Source organism: Hyposmocoma kahamanoa, unplaced genomic scaffold (genome assembly GCF_003589595.1).
Source record: "Hyposmocoma kahamanoa isolate Upper Pololo Valley unplaced genomic scaffold, ASM358959v1 62, whole genome shotgun sequence".
Classification (NCBI taxonomy): domain Eukaryota; kingdom Metazoa; phylum Arthropoda; class Insecta; order Lepidoptera; family Cosmopterigidae; genus Hyposmocoma; species Hyposmocoma kahamanoa.
The window spans coordinates 5,248,443-5,272,186 of record NW_020653850.1 but is presented as its reverse complement, the minus strand read 5'-3'; positions in this window follow the sequence as shown (position 1 = coordinate 5,272,186).

Here is a 23,744-nt window from a genome sequence, read left to right as displayed (position 1 = left end):
AGCTATTTATTACATACCGTGAATCAAAATTCTTTTTTAAATAGTTTTTTATCTCACTATTATAAATGAAATGAAAAATCTATGTTGACATACTATATACAGAGCTTCCAAACATTGAACGGAAACTTTTTTAAATATACTAACATTTAGATGTGTGTTATATAGATTTGTCATCGATTCCGACAATGTTTTCCCTTACGATATAATTATGTATTTGTTGACTAAAGAAAAAGGTTGACGATCCCTGCTACTTTGTTTAAATTTTTTGTAACCCAAAAAAAAATGAAGTCTGATTCTGTTGTGAAATTATAACACCGCTTATTAGCGACTAACTTAAAATTTGCCAATGCCATCTTGCACTTATAAACACGAATGAATGTCTAAAGGACGTTCCAAATTCAAACATGTTATTTATCGCTTTCCTTGGTACCATGGTCTCGAAACCCGTAGACACTTTGTATGGAAAACGTGACCCATGATATAAAACCGCCATATACTAGATTAGATAGATCCCTCGACGTGCAAACGACATCTCGAGATTGGACTGGATTGTGGTGAAATCTCGCACCCGGACGGTTTGTCTTGGAGGGCCACGTGCAAACACGGATGTAGTTACGTAGAAGTGACCTATAAAGTAAAAAATACAAATGATTTACATAATCATATTTATATTGTAAAATCTTATGCTTATTTAAAAAAAATAGTTACAACCTTTATTTTATTACAAAATTATATAACAAATTAAATATTAATTGACGACTTCGGTGGGTCAGAGGTTAGGACTGTGGCCAACGCACATAATCAGCAGGTCTTCTTAGATTAATTTGTTCTGGTTCTTGTAGTACAGAAATTCTCTAGATTGAGAACAGGTGGTTTGGTTGCCTGCCTTAAAAAAAAATCACGGGTGTGAAAAACTAGATTTGAATAAAATTTATGTCGAAGTTTGGAAGTTTTGAGCTTGCCAAGGCTCAAGTCTTATTGCGATAAGGTCAAGTTCTTCTAGTAACATCTTAATGTATGTGTCTTATGATAATGGTCAACGGTTGTAGGATGTAATTGTAGGATTTCCGCGATGTGCAAACGTTTTCACCACCTTTCCATCAACACGTGGAAAGTTAACGACGCGCTGCTTATTGTATTTGCTTCTTTGATTAAAGACACTTCCAGATGACGAAGTTTATGTATATGGCAAAGTATGGACTATATTTTAGTAAGATACGGGTATAGTTTGTATTCAGTCCAAACATACAAGTGAATCGTTATAGGAAGGCACTGTCAGGAAACTTTGTCTTATTTATCAGCGGAGTTAGGCTACTAAAACAGAGAAAGATTGAAAAGACATTTATTTCATTGAAATGTAACATAAAGAATAAAGAAAAGATAAAACAAAAATTACAAAATAACTGAATAAAGAACTGAAATAAAAAAATACAGAACGAAGTCACAAACCAAGCAAAAATAAAATTGAGACACATATGTGATACGAAGTCCGTATCCTTGTAACAGGGTATCTGTAATAGGTATCATGTGTGTAGTATACGTCTTGGGGTGCACGAAATCAGCCTTTCCGCATGACGTACCATTTTTTTACTGTAGGTCTGGCGCATCCTGGGCAACAACGGATGAGTACCACACACCAATTGTCAAATTTTCATCACGATGCAATGGGAAAAGTGACTGTGTATGCCATCGCTACGATAAGAATTACATGTCTCATGTTATTGTCACTCCTAGTTTTTCAGGTTATTTATTCTAAAATAATTTTAGGCATATAAATTTGAAATACGTATGTAAAGGATGTTTGACTTTTTAGTTATTTTACTAAAGCCGTACCTAAAAAAATTATGTGTTATAAAAGTGCGTAGACTATTACAGGAGAAGTATAAATGAAAAAACACAAATGTTTTATTTCCGCACAACTTTGCCCAAAACATGTACCTCAAGTACCTCTATCATATATTTTTTTTAAATACTGAACTTTTTAATAACACTAAAAGTTATCATGTGAACATATACATAATAGGTAACACAATAGTTATATATCGATGCCTTATTTTCTCAAACTCATGTATTATAAAGAGTGATTCTGTGCGTAATCAACGACTATTCAGTATACCCATTTCAAAAAAACAATGTATCACAAAATAATCCTCTACATAGGATGTGTGGGTATTATAATGAAATATGTACTAATTGTGATATCTTTAACTGCAGTGTCCCAGCATTTAAGAGGTCACTGCTAGCATTAATGTAAAGTGAATAGCATATTCTCATTCTCTCTATTTTTTATTTCTCTCGATTTTTTTTTATGATTGATTTAATGTCTGTTTAAGTATATCTAAATGTTTTAAAATGAATGTTGAGCACAGTAATAATTGGGCACAGATATGCCTGTTGTATTAATTTTTAAGTGTTTTTATTTTCCTCACTTTCTGCATCTGATGTCTGTACATTGTGCCATAAATAAAAAATAAAAAAATTATTCAGGGGATGGCAAAACTTTCTATTTATTTTAAATTTCTTATCAAGATTGGTAATTTGGATGCTATACTTTAAGAATAGGTATGTCAGTATGTGAATATGAAGAAAATGTGACGTGAAACCATGTATTGTGCAAATTTTGTATTAACAATCCATTTTTTGCATTTCAGTAACTTTGTGTTTTAAGATAGGGGTTTGAGAAAGTAAAGCGACGATATGGTAAGGTCTATCCTTCAAATGGTAGTTATGCAGCTCTCGGAACTATTTAAAAAATAGGTCTAATCGCCTTTTGCAGGTTTAAAAAATATCTACTACTTCTTTTAGAACTTATTCATTATGAGGTTATTATTATATTGCTAAAATAGGTTTTTTTTTAAAATAAGTGCGCATTGGTCCCCCACCTCACCTGATGGAAAGTGACGATTAGGTGGATGATGTAGCGTGCACACCTAAATAATACCTATTCACTCTCGCCTTGAAACGGTCCAAGTTATAGTGTTCGGGGAACAAGTTCGCTGGCTGGGAATTCGACTCTCTAGCCGCTCGCCATATAAATGTGGAACCGAAACGCTTCGTATAATTTCTGGGAATATCCACAACATAGGGATGGAACCCCAGCCTACGTCTAGACGATCCATCCCTATGTTACAGACAGTGCAGATCTCGAGTTATGTGGAAAACTGCATTTCGCTCTCAAGTACGATCAAGAAGTCGAGGCGCTCGTTGAAAGGTACGTTTCTTTTAATGGTGACGCTAAATGAAGGTAGTTCTCATTAGAATACGACACCATTGAATAAAATGAGACAATTTTTGGCCTTTTTGTAACACGACTTAATATTTTCATAGATTTCTTATAGAATAGCGCTACGGCTAAAAAGTCGATGAAAACCAAATACAAAGATCCGAAAATAAGCACATAGATAAATTAGTAAGGTCCGCTGGTTCGTTCCGTGGCTTAGTTGGCATAGCGTCTGGCACGGTTTGCTAGGAGACGTCGGGTCGAATCCGGCCGGTTCGAAGGAATTTTTGCTACTTCCCCGATGATGGAAAGGGGAAGGCGGAATCAAATTATGCAATTCCATCCACACTGTCTGTGATATATCCTGTAGAATACCTAATAAGATTGGGTAAAAGACTATGTTCCAAACTATTAAACACTGTTTAAACATCACCTCATGACGCGGTCGACGTCATAGAGATTTTTTATTCCGTTTCTGGGGGTCTACTTCCGTCAGTCCATCATTCGTCAAATAATGCTCGATCAAAACAAAAAACAATGTGAAGTATGAACCTTCATTCGCATCATGTGTTTTTAAATTTGGCCGAATATTATTTATTTGACTGTCATTGTTTCGGACGGATGTTGGCGAAGAACGGGAGAAGACGCCCTGTTTTGTTTGATCCGCGTCTCTGGAGTATTATTTATGTTCTTGATATATTCACTGAATTTGGCTATTCTTTACGGACATTCTCTCGACCGCTAACGATTTGATTTCTGACGTATTTTCTATTCTATTCTGCTGGTGCCACCGTGGCCGAACGGTGACCCAGGTTCGATTCCCGGGCCGGGAGAAATATTTGTATGGCCTACATTTATTATTATTATTGTTCGCTATTATTATTATTCTATTTCCTTAATGGCGGCCACTAGGCCTGGGCCAGTGTCACTTACGATTAATGTTGTCAGTTAATATTGATTTGGTAACGCCACCCTTTCGGTAGAGCAAGGTATTTATTTTTAGATGAATCTCTTCGACGGAATGCTGTTGTGAAGATCGTACCTGGGATAAAAAAAACCATCATGGACAAACAACGGACAAAAGCATTGTGTTATTAGAGCATATAAAATCACACAAAATGAATAAAGGGATAATACACATAAAGAAGGAGGGCTTTAAGGTTAATCGGACGAGGAATAAAGGAAGGAAGGAGGTTATACAAGAAGGAAGTCAATTTAGTACGTTTTTAATTTAGTATTCAAAGAAAATGTGATCAAGAGACGTATTTTCTACAACCCTGTTATTAGCTACAGTCACAGCTGTCAAATCATGACAATGTAAGTTTGGTCAAACGCAGTATTGTTTATTTTTATAATTGTATAATTGTAGGAATACATTTTTCAGAAATTTCTATTGAAAATAAAATAAAAATCAATAATAGATCCTTTCCTATACAATTTTATACTTTTTTTGATAAAAAAAAGTATATATTAAAAGTATATATTAAAGTATATATTAAATCTCGGTACACAATTTGGACAAAAACTGAACACCTCCTTTGCAACAAAAACGAAACGAAAACAAAGACACTAAGTAAATATAGATACTTTTAACAAAGATAAAAAGGACACCATACTTAGACGAAAATAAAAGCCATTGGCCATCTAGGCTTTCTTTATTAGAGCAGCCTGGCCTAGTTATTCGCAATAAGTGACATAATCAGGTGAACAAAAGAACACGAACGCACCTTCTGTCAATTCATGTCCGCCAGTCAGTAAGACGGCTGGCTTTAAGCTGCCGTCAAAAAACCTCATAATGGGATTAAATTATTTTGAAAATAATATTTATATTATGCTTTTTACGTAATATGAGAGTCCATCATACACAGTCCATATAAGTTTCCGAAAATCAATGACTTTCATAATTATATTAGAATATAATCGTAAAGTAAATATTCGGAGAACACCCTCATCACTAATTTAGTCAGGCATTAAATGAGAAACGTTCATGAATTGATAATTGGACTTTTCGTAATATCATATCATCAATTGAATGCAATTAATTCGTTTATCCACTTTTCACAGTAGTTAGATCGAAAGTACAAAAGGTCGATCAGGTTAAAACGGATTTTGAATGGCACGCGGCAAATTCACAAGGAGCGGCTGCGCTCGGTGGTTCAGTTTCCAAGTAACACACACAAAAAAGCCCATCTTGTTTGTAAAGCATTGACCATCGACTTCACTTCTTATTTTGATTTGGCTAAGGTTTATCCATTTGTAAATCACATTACGTAAAAAATAAACCGAATTCTGTTACATTGCGTTTGAAGTGATAACTAGCGCTAACATTATATTGAATTTTGTATAAACTCTTGTTCATTTATCACCTTTCAAATCTTGAAACACTTCTAAAATTGCACAAACCGAAATTGCACTTAACGCCACTAAAGTGTCCACTAACATGCCAATTACCTAAGTGAAAACAATTGAAAGTCTACAGTCTTGAAAAGCTTTCTGAATGAGCTTTTGTCCATAGACAAGTGACGAATGTGAAAGTGGTAAACAAGCTTTTATATGGAAAGGTATTAAAGCTAGTTTAACAACTATTAGCTTTATTTTGGTGTTGTGTGAACATTAAATAGAGATAAAGTGCTGTGTTGCAGCAAGTTTTACTACGTGCTTATAAAGTTATAGATATAATAAATTATTTTAATAGAATAGAGGACTTAAATCAGGAGTATTTAGACAACGAGTGCGTATTTACAAAGATGAAGAAATTTTGGTAGAACTTTCATTTCCTAACTTAAATATGAACATTTACATAATAATTTAAATAGGTTTATGTCGTTACTGTTTTCGAAGTTGCACCTTTCTGTAGTTATCGAGTCATGTATCATGTCAATTGCCTTTGATGCAGCGGCGAATGTTTCTCTTTCTTATTTCTGCTGCATTGACGTATTTAAGTGTAAGTGTTGTTGGAAGATGATCTAACGAGATGTCATTTGTCTTTTATTGTCGACAGTCTCGGTGGCTTAACAATTTGTGCTCTTTGTAGGAACACTTTGTGAAATAAGAGAAATGAAATTTTGTAGCAGTTGAGGTCCTTGTGAGTTCAGTCAGGGAAATACTGCCAACTTACTTGTTTCTGCCACCAAGCAGTAATTTAGCATTACTGCGTTGCGGTTTTGAAGGGTAAGGGTTCTGGTGAAGTTAGACGCACATGGGACTTTTCAACTTATATCTCAGAGTGACGGGCGCAGTGGCAGTGCCTCTCAGATCTTTGCGATTTACAGCTCTGTGTGGCACTACAACTGTTATGGACAGGCGTGCAACTTACCACCAGGCAAACAACTTGTCACTTGATATTATTTTTAAAAAATTATAAAAAAGTTATTTCCTCACATTGATTAGGAAAATCACTATATAAGCCTCGGCGGGAATGGGGATTGTTTGACTCGTATTTAATACAACTTGTTACTCATACTCGTCCAGCTATTCCTTACTTTCCAGCCTCCGCAATAATGCACTGGGACCTAATTTTTCAACTTGTATCTCTGGGTGACAGGCGCAGTTGCAGTCAGATATTTGCGATTTAAGCCTCGGAATTATGGATAGGCGTACAGTTTACCACCAGGCGCACGATTTATTCGTCCAGTCACTTGATATTATAAAAAAAGAATTTCTCTAAATTGGTTCTAATGTACTATACTTTTGATGCCAGGTAATAATTGTTTAAAGCTACGGTATAATAAGGGAGTTGCCGCATTTATTAACGATTGATAGAAAATACTTTATTTCCATGCAATAAGAGCGAAAAAGATGTCACATGTCCCACTTTGCATGTCGATAATAATGGCGACTCGGCTAATTAATGTAAATAAATAATAATAATAAATAACGCACACACTCATGGCTCCACACTCATAGCTCCACAGCTCAAGAGAGAAATAAATGTAGGCCGTACAAATATTTTGTTCCGGCCCGGAAATCGAACCCGGAACCTCTGCGTGGCAGACCAAATAGTAACCCTTCGGTCATAGAGGTAATGTTACAATTCTTTTTGTACAAGTATCTATTTATAACATTAAGAACGTTTAAAACAGCCATCAACCTACTTCTGTGACAGCCTAAACAAGTATACATAGAAATTAAAATATATTAATTTTCTAAACACCTGTTTGACGGAGACCACAAAAGCCATAAAATATAACGCTATAAAATTATGAATTCACTACGTAGAATTATTGACACGTGGGTGTTTTATTCCACGATTCTTTCTTTATACTATTGTCAATATTGAATGATCTCATGGGGATATATTCAATCAAGTTTTTTGCTATCTTTTACTTCTCTTGGATTTTTATAAATATATATTTCTGTATATAGATTTCTCCAAGCAAGCAAATTAAATCAACAAGTGATTTTTATGATTAATGCTGTTTTTTATAATACTAAGCGACGACGGGACGAACACGTCTCGTGCGTATATATACCAGACGTGCCTGTGATTTCACCAGCACCCTTACCCTTCAAAGGCGGAACGCTGTAATGCTCATATTACTGCTTGGTGGTAGAAACAGGTGAGGTGGGAGTACTTCCCTGGGCGAACTCTTTCACAAGCTGCTCCACTGCTATTAAAATACACATAACTACATTAGGCCCATGTGATATCATTAATAATTTAAACTTATTTTTATTAAAAAAACACAATCGAACTCAAAAATTTGTGGAATTACGTTTACTTGACTAGTTTTATTCAAATCTTGTAATGGGAAGAGGGTGAAATCCAATAAACCGGATTCATCCCCCAATTTGCCATCCTTAGAGGTGGAATATTTTTTTCAATTTAAATGGGACCACTCCTGAGGTACCCCCTTACCAAAAAAAAGAATCATCAAAATTAGTTCACACATGTCGGAGTAATGGCGTAACACACTCAAAAAATACTCGAATTTAGAACCTCCTTTTGTTTTTGAAGTAGGTAGGTATTTTTTTTATAACTTATAGTGACGGGGACGAACAAGTCGTGTACCTGATGGTAAGCTGCACGCCTGTACTTAACAGTTACAATTCCACTCAGAGCTTAAAATAGCAAAGATCTAAGGGGAACTGCCACTGCGCCCGTGACCTGAGACATAAGTTGACAAGTCCCATGTGCATGTAATTTCACCAGCACCCTTTCCTGCCACCAAGCAGTGATGCTGACATTACTGCTTGGCGGCAGAAATAGGTAAGGTGGCAATACTATCCTGGACGAACTCTTTCACAAACAGTTCTACTGCTACTAAACTTGGTGACAAAAAACATGTTATACCTAGTTTAGTCTGCTGGTAGTGCATGTGACAAATATACAATATACCTTCAATATGCATGCACAATATTTGCCAGGGCACAGTAAAATTATACTTAATTTGTTACATCTCAACTTCTATACAACCAGTCTTATGTAAGAAATGTTTGTTATATTTGATGTTAGGTTACCAAGAAATAAACAGCATCAAACAAAAGCCGATGGTGTTTCCGGCTGTTTGATCTAAAGCAAATGTGTTTTTCCAACTCAGCTTATGTTACATAATAATATAAAATTGAAATTTTTTTAGAGGTGTCTGATATTCCAAATTTCAAATCATCTGACAGAAAAAAAAATGTTAGAACAACAATTTTGTATTAAACAATAACAACAATTATGTAGGTAATGAAACGGTCCTTTTTTATTAAATCGTTGTAAACTTTCGATCATCAATCAGAGATGTTCTTACAGCATCTTTAGTGTAAGTAGAAAAGTGTGTCAAATGTCACTTTCGTTGACCGCCGAATGTGCGTGTACGCAGACAGCGCGGCTGCCAGTCACAGCGTGAGCTCTAAACAGTGGTTCCATTGAATGAACACGCTAAATTGAACCAGAGTATTTACAATTTTATTCCCAAGTAAATGCTTACCAGTAGTAGACCTTGTGGAAACGTTCGTCCAGAGAAATACTGTCACCATACCTATTTCTGCCGCCATGCAGAAACGTGAGTATTACTGCGTTTCGATTTGGAAAGGTTTTTTATGGTACCAAGTGACGGGACTAACAAGTCGTGCACCTGGAGGCAAGCGACACGCCTGTTCATAGCAGTTGCAGTGCCACTCAGAGCTTTAAATCGTAAAGCCGTCAACCAATCCCATTCAACCGACATAATTAACAATTACAATTACAATTAATATTTGCATTGGGTGTTTGTTCAACCTTTTATGATTTCTGCACACATTATTCCAAGTTTTTAACCGACTCCGAAAAGGAGGAGGTTCGCAATTTGACTGTATTTTTTTGTGTTTGTGTTACACTTCGCTTTATAATGCCCAATACAACAGCCGTAACTATATATTGTGGAATGGAGAAAACCAGATATGAAAAATAAAAAAGTACATAATGAAACAAAAATAAATTCTCGTTTATAAATGGATAATTAAGCATTAAAATGTGTTTTTTCAATTTCGATGTTAAGACAATATTTGATAGAGGACTTCAAAACGACAAATCGCACATGAATGTGCGATTTGTCGTTTTGACGTCCTCTTTGTTTTTCTTTTTTTTTTGAGTGGCACATTATTGTTATTACGTAATTTATTTTTTAATTAACACGTAGCACGTATTATGCTTCAGCCCATATATCCATAAAATATGTTAACCACATTATACCGTTATAAAGCATTACCCATCATAATGTCAATTTATAGTATTCTGAATCACATTTCCTGTATCTGTCAATTTCCTTTTTGACTTCATGCTACGGTACAAACACTCGTAAAATAATGGAATGTGATAATAAAATATTTATGTCTATAATCAAAAGATTAATCCAGTTATAGGACTTCCGTACACCATATCGGCGTGGTTAGTTTACTTCTTTAAAGTTCTAGATTATCGAAGAATATCGAGTTCTTATTATTATTTCTATCTAATATATCTTATTTCAACTCATTTATATGTTCCGCTGTTGGGCACGGGTCTCCTCTCAAGCGAGAGTTTTGGCCATTATCCGCCACGCAGAACTTCACACGTTTTCTGAGGGATGTGAACTTTCTTCAAAGTGCAAGCCCGGATTCGAACCCATGGGACTCTGGTTAAGAGGCGGTAGCTTAAACCATTAGGCTAACAGTTGTCTAATATTAACGCAAGCTATATACAGTTCAGACTAGAGTGGTATACAGTAGCTGGTTGATGACTAATACATTCTCGGTCAGCCGTGACCATTGTATTTGTAATAAGCCCGAAACGATAATTGGTTTAAAAAATCCAATATCGTAGAACACATTAACTAATAATAATAAAGCAACACACTCATAGTCCCGCACTAGGGAAACCTTGTATCGCGAGTGCCATGGACACACACATAGAGAACCACAAATTATACTCAAACTTACGAGATAAATAAATGTAGACCATACACATATTTCTCCCGGCCTGGGAATCGAACCCAGGACCTCTACGTTGCAGTCCAGCATGGTAACCGTTCGGCCACGGAGGCAGTTTAACTATCGAGTACTTAGGTTTTTGCGATTGCTACACATTGATGCCAGCAAGAAAGCGTGAACGCGGGAGATAGGGAAGATGGTTTCTCCGTATTACCTTGGGATCCAGTTTTCCTGTGACGAACAATCCCAAGCAGATACATGACTGCAGTACCCTCATTCATATCTTTTTCTTACTAAGCTGGCTCAGCGACCCGTATTGGGTCTTGGCCACAGACACGGGTTGGCGCCAGCGCGTACTGTCTTGTGCGATTTCCTCCCAGTTCTCTGTCGAAATAAAAGTATCTTACACTGACGCTGACTCTGAAGGAGCTTCATATCGCCGAAAGAAAAATCTTCTCTAACATTTTGGGACCAACGCAGAGGGAAGATGGTAGCTGCAGGATACGAAAGTACCAGGAGCTGTAGGACATCGTGGCTGAGATCAATATTATCAGAGTATACAAGTCCTTAAGACTCGTTGGTTCGAACATCTCGAAAGAATGCCAGCTCATAGGGCGGTGAAAAGGGAGGGTCTACATGGGATTTTAATTTAGTCGTACAATTCCAAATTGTGACCTTTGAGAAATACTCATTTCCATTCTTTAAGCACTGCAAAAGAATATCTTATTTTATCAAAAATTTACCTTCCCGCGTGCTTCATGTTAATGCTCATATTTTGTACTTTCGCTCATCCATCTTCACAGACGTCGTAAGCTCCTTCATTTATCATAATTTAATGCTACATAACATCTGTAACAACTTTCTCGTCTACCCTCCGTGCATATGTCAACCTGGACATAAATCCAGTAACCGTGTCAAACATCGCTTTCGTTATATGTGTGCAAACGCATCTTTAGTAGGCTTGTTGCAGACAATCAACAGATCAACCGATTGTTATGAAATATGAACCGAAAAAAACGGATTTCAAGCATGTTTAGCGAATTCTTAATTGAATTAATCTTAATTATAACAAACTAGTGAAATAATTTAATATAAAAAATAAATGAATATCAATTCAATAAACAATTAAATACAGTGAATAGCGACAACTCTAGCCGGGGTCTGGTAGCTGTAAAGGTATCTAACTGGGTGACGAAATACTTTCATAGATTTCTCAAAGATGGCGCTACGGTTAAAAAGTCGTTGAAATACCAAATACAAAGACACGACAACAAGTATATAGAAAAAATCGTGAGGTCCGCTAGTTCTAGTGGTCGGTATAGCGTGTGCCACGGTATGCTAAAAGATGTCGGTTCGAATCCAGCCAGATCGAAGGAATTTTTTCAAAGTCTCGAATCTTTGTATTAATAATTATAACAAACGTGGAGTAACTTCACATAAAAAATTGTGGTGCCCCTCAGATCTTTGCGATTTAAAGCTCTGCGGACACTGCAATTGTTATGGACAGGCGTGTAGCTTACCATCAGGCGCACGACTTGTTCGTGCCATCACTTGATATTATAAAAAAGAGACCGTTGTTTCTAAAGTTTTTATAGTTATTGTTTTGTTTGTTTATAGTTGAAGGCAATAAAGAGATATTTTATTTTATTAATTGTTTATTCAAATTAATTACTAAAAATAGTTGCTACCATCATTGTGCTTAAAAGATGCCCATGCACAGAAAGATACAAGTAGAAACTTTTTATTTGTTTAAAAGCCCTATACAGATAATTATTTAAGAAAGGAGGGAGAGTACTGAGGTAGCTTATAATTACCTTAACTTCAGGACTCTCTCTACTAATTTGTAAAGAGAGCATCTTGGCTTCCTTCGGTAAAGAAAAACTCAAAACGCTCTCCATCAGTATTATGTCATCCTATCTACAATAAGTAGATACTTGTACGTACGGATTGCTGACATCGGGTCATTTGCAGCTTATATAAATAGCAAATGTAAGTTGTATATAAAAATGGACTTCGATGTTTTAAATGGGTTGAAGATTCCAGTTTCATTCACTTGTAGTTAATCGATGTTCTATTTTGTTTGATACGTAGTTAAAAGTTGAGCCATTGTTGTATAATCGTGAAATTCGTCTTCATCCTGTGTAATGTCGGTACGGATTGAGTAGATGTACACAATGACGCTAGTTACGATAATTGTTTGTAAATTTTTTCTGAATCATGTTTCAGTTTTGCAAATTATAAATGCGAAAATAACTCTGTCTGTTTGTTACGCTTTGATGCCTAAACCACTGAATCAATTTTGATGAATTTTAGTATAGAGATAAATGGGACCTAGGAGAAGGACATAGGCTACATTTCGTCGCCAAATAAATCTTAAAGGGGGTGAAATGGGGGGATGAAAGTTTGTATGGATAACCAATAAAACTAAGAACACATTTTACGCAGACGAAGTCCTGGGCGCCAGCGAGTTGTAAATAAAACATTAAGTATCATGGAGTAGTTGCTATATCGGGTTATACAATTCTACAATGTAAAAGTTGACATGTGATTTGTCATCATTCATTAATGACAACTGTGAAGTTTTACTGATAGATAGTGGTTATGGATTGGAGTTGTTTTTTTTTAACTTTCTTTAAACAATTCTTTTAAAGTAGTAAGCTGTTAAAATGCTACAATAAGTCCATCGTCTGCATTAAGCCTTAATCGGCTGATATAAACAATACTTTCACTGTTTATTCACCTCTTCTAGAAATGAATTTTTGATTAGTGTTTATAGATGACAAAGTGTCTGGGATTAGCTTTCTATTACGCGTATATTTAAAGAGCACTTGTGTTTATTTGCTTTATACGTAAGTAATAAACTTCAACTCTGTGACACTCTCGGTAAGAACACTCGACGTGTGTAATATTCAGCGTGTTGTTTTGGCTACACTGACGAATTAAGTTTATAACTGAATTAAAAGTGACTTAAGTTGACAAATTTTGTCTGTTATTTCACCAGCACCCTCACGCTTCAAAACCGGAACGCTGTAATGCTAATATTACTGCTTGGCGGCAGAAATAGGTAAGGTGGTAGTACTTCCCCGGACGAATTCTTTCACAAGGAGCTCTACTGCTAGTATTCATAGCGTACGTCTGTAATTTACAAGAAAAGTTATTGTTAGTTTGCCTGTACTTTGCGTTCGAATACACACTTAAAAATATAATTAAGAAACTCCGTGGCCGAACGGTTACCACGCCGGACTGCCACGCAGAGGTCCCAGGTTCGATTCCCGGGCTGGGAGAAATATTTGTATGGCCTACATTTATTTCTCTCGTGAGTTTGGGTGTAATTTGTGGTTGTCTATGTGTGTGTCCATGGCACCCGCGACACAGGGTTTCCCTAGTGCGGGGCTATGTTGAGTGTGAGCGTTATTATTATTATTATTATTATTATTTTCCTTAATTCCGTTAAAAAGGAAATTAAGGTGATGCTAATCGGTAGAGTTATTTTTGGATTGTGTCTCAGTACGTGTTTTTTTGACAAAGTACGCGAGTAAGACTTGGGCATTTAAATTAACGCCTATTGAATTGTTTATCCTAAAAACAGACTATAATTTAACTAAAAATAACGGATAACTCACGTATATATGTCGAATTTTAGCTCGACATGTTTCGAACAAATTCGTGGTCCTTAATCATGAGATTTCGCGATGTGATTATTTTTTTTTTTAGTTAATATGTCTGAGTCTCACGGTGGTTTTCTATTTAATACTATAATCGAATATTCGTTTCCTTCAGAAAATTTAATCCGTTCAAAAGCTCGTTCCTTTGACGTTTATTCAAGTTATAAGTATTGAGTCCAATTACCGTTCAAAATTTTGTCATTTTGTTTATAAATTGAATTGGAACCCTTCTATTAAAATAATTGATTACGTGAATATTGTTGCGTAATTACAAACACTTGAAATTTGGTAGACTTATTTAGTCCACATTGTCCCACATTAGGGTAAAAACGTTATTCTACCCCAAGTAATCTCCTGTTAAAGTACTAGAGCCTATCTGCCTAATTGGGTATTTGTGTCTAATTGGGCATTTATGTCTAATTGGCCATTTACGCCCAATTAGGCTGATACGCGTCCAAATCTCCAAGCCACCTTTTTCAGTAAGCTTCGAGGTCGACCTTTTTCATGTGGTTAATCTGTAGTATTCAACAGACATTTTCGAAAAGAAATATTATCTTTTATAGAAGTTGTTTCTCTGTGCAAAACTTACGGAAAATTTTTCTCTCTCTCTATAGTCTTAATTTTGGTAGCAGTAGAACTCCTTGTGAAAGAGTTCGTCCAAAGCAGTACTGTCATGTTATCTTTTTCTGCCACCAAGCAGTACTACTACGTTCCGGTTTTGAAGGGTCAGGGCGCGTTTATTCGACACGAATTTCAACGCACTCACGCCGCGCGGTCGACGCGGAGTTCGCGTGGCCGCGTGCATCCAATCATCATGTCATGGCAAATTACGCTCTATTTATTTAGCCTTTACGTTTTAACTTAAATGAGCATTCCGGGCGCGCAATACAACCGGTTGTATTGTCCCGAGTAATTTAAACGTTGTTGCCTAGTAAATAGAATTCAGATTCGCACGTAATGTAAGTGAAAGCGGGAAAACTGGGCGGTCGCCGCGCGGATTGTCGCGTCGTGTAAATGGGCGCTAAGGGTGTTGGTGAAATTACAGGCACAAGAGTTACACACACAACTACCCTACAATACAACGTACAATAACGTTCTTTTTCTTTGTTAAAAAAAAAATTATTTGTTTTTGTTGTACAATAAAGTGTTTACATACATACATACAATGCCTACCTCCAAGGTTTGCTTGGAGCTTAAAGCTGTGACGGTGTGACCTCCTTATACCGTCATCTCACCTCTTTGTATCGCCTCTCCCTTTTTTTTCGCCTTTTTTTTTACTTGTATTTAAATTTTAAATTTGAAATGTTCCATCTTCCTTCCCTTTTTATTTTGTTTTCGTACCACGGTCACTCCCAGCTCGACCGCCACAACAGTCAGAGCTGTTAATAAGCTAATCATGTGTAATAATTTATAAGTCTACACCCTTCATGTATCTATTTCTGTAATTCAGTTTCTCGGCCCATTTAGGGGTAAGTGCCTTAATAATAAAGTGTAGGGAGTGCTTTATACTGTTATACCTGTTTTTTTATTTACCTTTATATTGTTACAGCCTTTCTTTAAACTTTACTTCTTTAATAAATTTTGTGGACCGGAAGTTTCCCATTTCATTGCCGTGAACCTGTTCACGGCTAGTTAGGGTTACAACCCTTTCAAAGCTCTGAGTAGTACTGTAACTGGCATGGACAGGCGTGTCGCTTAACACCAGGTGCTTGAATTGTTCCTCCCGTCACTTGTTATGATAAAAAAATCTTATAATACATTCTAAGATAAATCCCTTTTTAAAGCCAGGTCTTAAGAAGCTTTTAACTGAATTTAATAGAGGTTGCGCTCGTCTTACAGTCTATTATCCCAAGTCGATTATTAACTTTCATTTTGTAATCAGCACCGGGACTATTAAGGGCAGCTCGTGGCAGCATGCTTTCGGAGCTTTAATTTTAAAGTGGCTGCTGTTTTAATGAAGATTGACTGAGTACACTGCAGTGCGCTTTGTTAGCCATACTGTCGAGTTGAGCTGTATATGTTTTATGTACGAGTATGTTTCTGATTTCTCCGTCAATTGTGGACCGATTTTGAAAATTCTTTTTTTGTTTGAAAGGGTGTATTCTCGTAATGGTCTCACTGTCACCAAGTAAAAATTTGATGAGGGGATCCCATGGAAATCGAGGAAAATCCTCAAACTTTATAGGCATATCAGTATACTCACTAATTTCTCCATCAATTGTAAACCGATTTTGAAAATTCTTTTTTTGTTTGAACCCCTTCAAACAGTATACTTTCGAGGTGGCCCTTGATGCCGACGGTGTTGTTCCGGGTTCAATAATTAAATAAAAAAATATTTACCGCAAATAAAAGTCATGTATTCAATCAAAACACAAGTCAAGTCGAAACACAATACATGTATTCAACAAATCACCGTCGTCATGACAACCAGAAAAAAGTATAAAATGTACAAAGGAATCCGTAATAGTTCCATTGTCACCAGGAAGTTAGAATCTGATGAGGGGATCCTATGGAAATCTTTTGAGGTAGGTTTTTTTTCAATGAAAAAGTTACATTTATTAATAAATAAAAATCGGTTAACAGCGTGAGGGCAATAAAATTCCGTAGTGATTACATTCTGTTTTGTATGCAACAAGAACTACTTAAAAATATAGAAATTTTGTGTGTTCTTCACACTCTTCAACTTCAACACTCTTCCCACACAAAGAGACGTGCATGCTCTGTTTGATAAAATTAATTCTAATACGTTAACAATGTATTAAATATTATATTAGATTTTTTCGTAATAACCGTTATTTTAAATTACTTAATTTAACAACAGCCACTAACTTTTTAATTGGCTTACCAGTATTTATGTAAGTAATTAAAAATTGTTTATCAAATTTAAATGCTGTAAACTTGGCAAATAAATAAATGAATAAAATCTGTATTCAATTGTTTTTAAAAGAAATTGTTACATAATACAATTTTCAATAAATATTTAGAAGTGAGCAGCGCACGACGACGTCAACCGATGACCGTACTTCTAGCTTTTCTTTAATTGCAAGTTAAAATTTATCTCCGTAAATTAATACGTTTGCAAACCTGTTGCTTTCCTTGTTAGCGATGTTTAGTATTTTATTTTGATTAATAAAAGTGATTTTTATATTGTCAACCGCGTAATAAAGTTTATAATACCTGTCTGCAACTAGTAAATCTTTAAACTATAAAAGCGTGGCTTTGCTTTCTATTTGGTACATTTTTACTGCGTGAAAACTTGACCGACGGCTTGTTGACGTGTAGAGTTGGGGCAAAAGCCGATTTATATTCGTAACTCCAAAAGTTCTTATAGTTGACAATCGAACTTATCGAGAAGATAACTAGCCTTCCTGTCCGTGGCCGGACGGTCAACTTGAACGGTTGCAAAATCTTTGTATAAAATATAAATTTTTATTGAATTGATATTAAATTACTTTTTATGTGATATTACTCCACTAGTTTGTTATAATTATAATACAAAGATCGAACACTCAGAAAAAATTCCTTCAATCCGGCCGGATTCGAACCAACTTCTTCTAGTGTACCGTGCCAGACGCTATACAAACTAAGCCACGGAACGAACCAGCGGACCCCACGATTTTGTTTCTTTGTATAATTATTATTAGTATATTAGGCGTTAATCTTTAGCCTTCGTAAATATGACCGAATCTCACACCGTCGCAGTCAGCTCAAGTGGCTCCCCATTCGTCTCCGCAGAAACTTGCATATATTGTCTCCGTTCTTCACAATATTCTATATAACCCTCTGTCTCCCGACTATCTGAAAATGCGTTTCAGCTTTCTCAGGTCCCAGGATAAACCCTGTCGATGTTTCGTTAGGTCCCAGTTATCTTTTTCCATCCTTCAATTCCGGTTTCTATTCTCACTCTTTCACTGTTTTTAAAATAATTTGTTACATAATTTTTATTTTGTTAACTCTGCGGGGAGAAACGTCTTTTAGAAATAAGTAGTATTAAATGTGATTTATGTTATCCTGTGCAATAAATTATTAAATAAAAAAATAAAAAATATGGAATTGTACCAAGTTCCGTATTTGCCGTTTCTGACCACGATTTTAGGCATAAATGGGTTAAAACTCGGTACTCTCAGTAAAAACCCAGTTAAAACCGTTGTTGTTTTGTTGTTGTTGGGTTGGTTGAGTTTTAATCCACTACCCATCTCTGATAATGTATAGTTGTTTATCGTTGTTGAGCCGATCAAAGGAGCGTTTGGCTGAAATAAGTCGGAAGCCGAATCTTCTTACCAACACTATTCGAAACCAGTGGGGTTAGTTTATTACAACAATTTTACATTTGATAAATAATAATGGATTGTTGGTCGGCGCCTTTTTGTCTCTCTTCAACAGGTTAGACTAGTTGACGGGAATCTTGAAGTGTAACTTGACTCGATTGAAATTAGCCCACGGAAATTGTTCAGAGCAAAAAAGTGAAAAAGCGGTTGATTTAGTACTGGTGACAATTTCTAGATAATTTGATTTGTATTGGGTATTTAAGAAAGTGACGAATGTTTTTCATTGAAACTCGTATTTTGTTGGTTTAATATAAGGAAATGAAACTATTTTTCCGGATTTAAATCGCGTACATTTATTTTTTCAAACAAACCGACGACGTTTCGGGCCCTTTACAGGTCCCATGTGAGTCAACCGTGACCATTGGACCTGTAAAGGGCCCGAAACGTCGGTTTGTTTGAAAAAACAAATATACGCGATTTAAATCCGGAAAAATAGTTTCATTTCCTATGTGTAACAATCGCGAAAACCTAAGAACTTAATATAAGGAGTTCCGTTTTATAAAATAATATTAAAACATAAAAAATCAGTTATCTTCGTTTCTTAGTAGCAGTAGAGCTCATTGTGAAAGAGTTCGTCCAGGGAAGCACTGTCACTTTACCTATTCCGACGCCAAGCAGTAATGTGAGAATTACTGCGTTCCGTGTTTAAAGGGTAAGGGGTGCAGCTAGTGACAGGCGCTGTGGCAGTGCCCCTCAGATCTTTGTGATTTAAAGCTCTGAGTGGCACTGCAACTGTTATGGACAGGCGAGTAATTTACCACTAGTTACACGACTTGTTCGTCCCGTCACTTGATATTATAATCAAACATTAAATACCTGTCTTGGTAAACATTTTTCGGTTTCGTGTACTAAATGTTCCAGTGTACTATTAAGAGAGTTTTATGTTTCTAGAGCGGTGAGAGAACTGCTGTTCTGAATTGAGAAGTTGCAGTTGAATTTGTAAGTTACGTGTATTTTTTAATATTTAATAGCAATAATAATCTCGCGAACAGTGAATTTATTGGAAAATGTGTGACGGGACAATTGGGACATAATCCTAATTGGGGCAGCGTAGCGGACTATAGACTAAACCCTCTCATACGACGCGTAGATGACGCGTATTCACGCAAATTAGTCGCAGCCACCTCGCAAATTCAGTAGCGCCGTAGATGTGCCTTCGTGATAGGGGCGTTATCTGCGCGTAGGTGACAAAGACGAAGTTATTGCTGTTAAACCGATTGAAACGCGATACAAATTAGCTTCGAACGCGCTTCTTACACAAGTTTATATACCTTCGTACGCGTTTTTGAATCTATGCTACATCTACATCTGCTTTTTGAGCCTTTCTCCTCTGTCGGTCCCTCACTGCTGAGGATTGTGACTTTGACTAACTGCACCGTCAATCATTAGGTATTCCTTACATTAGTACTCCAATGGAACTGAGAAAATAAACGGGGTGGTTTCCCATGGCCTTCCACGTTGGGATGTTCGGAGTTATTTCCAGTCCTCCTGATCCCCAGAACCAAATCGATAACTCGGGAGACAGTTCTCGTGACTCGGCGTTGTATCTGCTCGTTTGGTATCATCACCCAGGGGTCACGTGTAGGGTTTCTTCGGGTTCTCTCCTACGGAAGCGAGCAACATCCAATCCCCAAGCCTCTTCGGCGTCGTAAGACAAGCGTTCGCGACACAAACGTCACCTACGTGTAAAAGGCCGTAGTGGAAATTACAATGAGTTGATTATAATGATGGTGATCGTTTCTTGGTTTGGGTAGAAATAAATATGCAAGCAATTGCCCAATATTTGGCCCATATTTTATGTAACCATCATTAAAATTGCATCATACCGAAACACGAAATAAATTTCCATAATGCTTTTTTACGTCTCATAATTTATCATCATTACGGCATATGATTGATCATGCGTCTCGAAAAGCCCACGCCGCCCTTTGAAACTTGTCGTGTTCTGTTTATAACAGAATTATATTAAAAGTACAATGACATTGAACTTTATTGGGAACGAAATAATGAATAAATTGAGAATAAGAACAATATACATTGCATTAAAAAGTCGTTGAAAAAACCAAATACAAAGATACGACGCAAGCACATAGAAAAATTCGTGAGGTCCGCTGGTTCGTTCCGTGGCTTAGTTGGTATAGCGTCTGGCACGGTATGCTAGAAGACGTCGGTCCGAATCCGGCCGGATCGAAGGAATTTTTTCTGAGTGTTCGACCTATGTATTAATAATAATAATAATAACAAACTATTGGAATAATTTCACAACAAAATAATTGAATATCAATTCAATAAAAATTTTAAAATGCCTCCAATTATTCCAGAAACAAAACGTAAAGGATGCTCGACAACGATAATCTATGTACTATATCGTACGTGCTCAATCAGTCTATATTAGCAATATCCTTAGACGTCTGTATGTTGATGTAAGTCCATGTATTGACGTGCAATTAAAATTTAAATATAGTAATAAATGAAGTCGGTGCAAGGTCACCACAACTGTTGACTACTTGTGTTCAAGGTCACACACTTACTGACAGCTGTAATAACGTTATCTAAACAATACACTGATCCAATAGACTGGAGCCGACACTTTTTTTGCAATAACAAGTGACGGAACGAGCAAGTTGTGTGCCTGGTGGTAAGCTACACGCCTGTTGCAGTGCCACTGCAAGCTTCAAATGGCATAGATCTGAGGGTTGCTGCCACTGCGCCTGGAACCCTGAGACGTAAGTTGACAAGTTCCATGTGCCTGTAATTTCAACAGCACCCTATAAAACCGTAACGTAGAATTGGTGACATTACTGCATGGCGGTAGAAAGAGATAAGGTGGCAGCACTTCCTTGGACGAACTCAAGTAGCTCTACTGCTATTAAATCCAGCTCTGCTTACACCTTAAACAGGTTGTAGTATTCAATTGCAACTCTGGACTGTTTGTTGGTAGACTATGAACTTCTTGACATTATATTCACATAGTTCTATCGCTCACCACAATAGGTTTATGATACTGGTTTCTTTTTATTAACTCGCACTAAATATTGAATGGTATGGTGTAACAGACAAGGGTGTATTTCCCGTAACTCAACGTCGAAATGCCTAAATAATTTTTTTTACAAAATAATAATATTCAGAAAACTAAATACGGCATAAAATTTTTTTTAGTGGCATAATCGTAAACTGCAAAGCGCCATAAAAAAAGAAATTTTTTTTTACCTATTACTGTAATATTTACACATGCATGCAAATATGGGTCAAATTAATCGATTAATGACTTAAACGCCATTATTATAGCAATTTGAGCCAATAAAAATGTCAAAATGATACAAGAGAGAGAAAGATTATAAGTAATAAAAATAGTTTAATTACATTGAATTGGACTGTATGGTCTTAAGATCATTGCCCTCCATAATTGAATAAAATAAAATTAAGTATACATCGTTTCAAATTCAAATAATGTGAGCAGAAAAAAAAATGGCTGGTTTCTGTACCTCTTTGTTATTGATTTTACACGAATTATTTTTTAGTACAATGGATACCAATTGATATAATACAAGATAAGTTTTGATTGAAGGCTTAATTTTTAACTTTAGCCTGTCCGGAAGTACAAAAAATTTTGTGAAATGATGTTTATTTACTACGTAGTGAAAGCTGCTGTAGAGAGCAACAATAAAGGTGCTGTAAATTGTATATTGAGCAATCTCCATATCAAATGCATTTAGTTTGTTCGAATCGGCTCTCCAGATTTGTCATCCAGTCTTGTGATCTATATGTTTAGAATACGATGGAACTGCCACATACCTTTGTGGAAAAAGTGCCACAAATTAAAAGAAAAAAAAGTTAATTTTTTTTGAAAGGAAAGCAAGCAGTCTGCGTAACATGTGCTTATTTTTACGATACCAAGTGACATGACGAACAAGTCGCGAGCCTTGTTGTTAGCGAAACGCCTACCCTTAACAGTATGCCATTAAATCGCAAAGATCTAAGGGACACTGCCACTGAGGATATGCAAAAAACAAAACTATTTCGTAAACCGAATATTTCTGTTTTCAATTTTCGGTTACCCGGTCACTCGGATTTTTCGGATATTTTCCTATTGTCACCCAAATAATTATTTTAAAGTGTCAAAAAACTTAAAAAACATGAAATAAGTGTATTATACTTTATTATGATTATTTATAGAATTCACAGCTAATGAAGTCAATCAACTTCTCCAATTATAATGAAAAAAAAAACAAATAAAAAATAACACAAATATGCGTCTTTAGGGACAAGAAATTAAATATCGTTTTCAGACTATTAGTGATATCAGCGATATGCTTGAAAATCGGACATACGAATCAATTACTTAATTTGATTGTCAGGTCACGTTTTTATTGCCGTAATAAGTCAGTGGGTCCAAAAAACTACGTCTGTTATGTTGATTTGACACTAAATCCCAGTTTTTGGTCGCTGAACATTCATAACATCCCCTGAATCTAGCAACTAAGTCACTAAAACTGCAACACTAAACAGGAAGGAAAAAATTAAACCAAAAATATTTTTTAAATATTGTTGCTATACTCTTGGCGCACCTCGCTTGCCCCTCATTACCCGCCCCCGTCTCACTAACGCTGTCGCTGTACTGTAGTCAAGTACCCGAGTTCCTAGCATTTAGTTAGCATTTATTTATCATTATTAATTACGATTCGATGTTATTTATGAGTAGCAAATTTACATTTTAATAGTTTTAAGACATAACCTAAAAACCAGCTAAGAAGCTGGAAACCGGGTTCGAAAATAGGTGGTTATTCAGTTTTTACGATTAACCAGTTACATTAAGTATTACGAGTTTCACAACAGCACGAACTTCTACCGTAAGATTGGTTCACTCAAAGGCCTGAAACTGAAATAAGTCGTTTAATCGAGATTAAAGATTTTGGGTTATCAGCGAAGCCTCAGACTTACGGCTACAGGCAATTTCACAGTTTGCATGAGCCCTATCAGCGTTTAACGAGACGTGTAAAACCGGGTTTAGAAAAACGATGTAGTTTATTTTGGGGGGCTTTTGCATGCTCACATAGTACCTCTTCTAATAACAAAGCATGGATATTTTTGTAATAATAATATAGGTTAAACTATTAAAAGCTAGAATATTGTTGTAGTAGAGCTCCTTGTAAA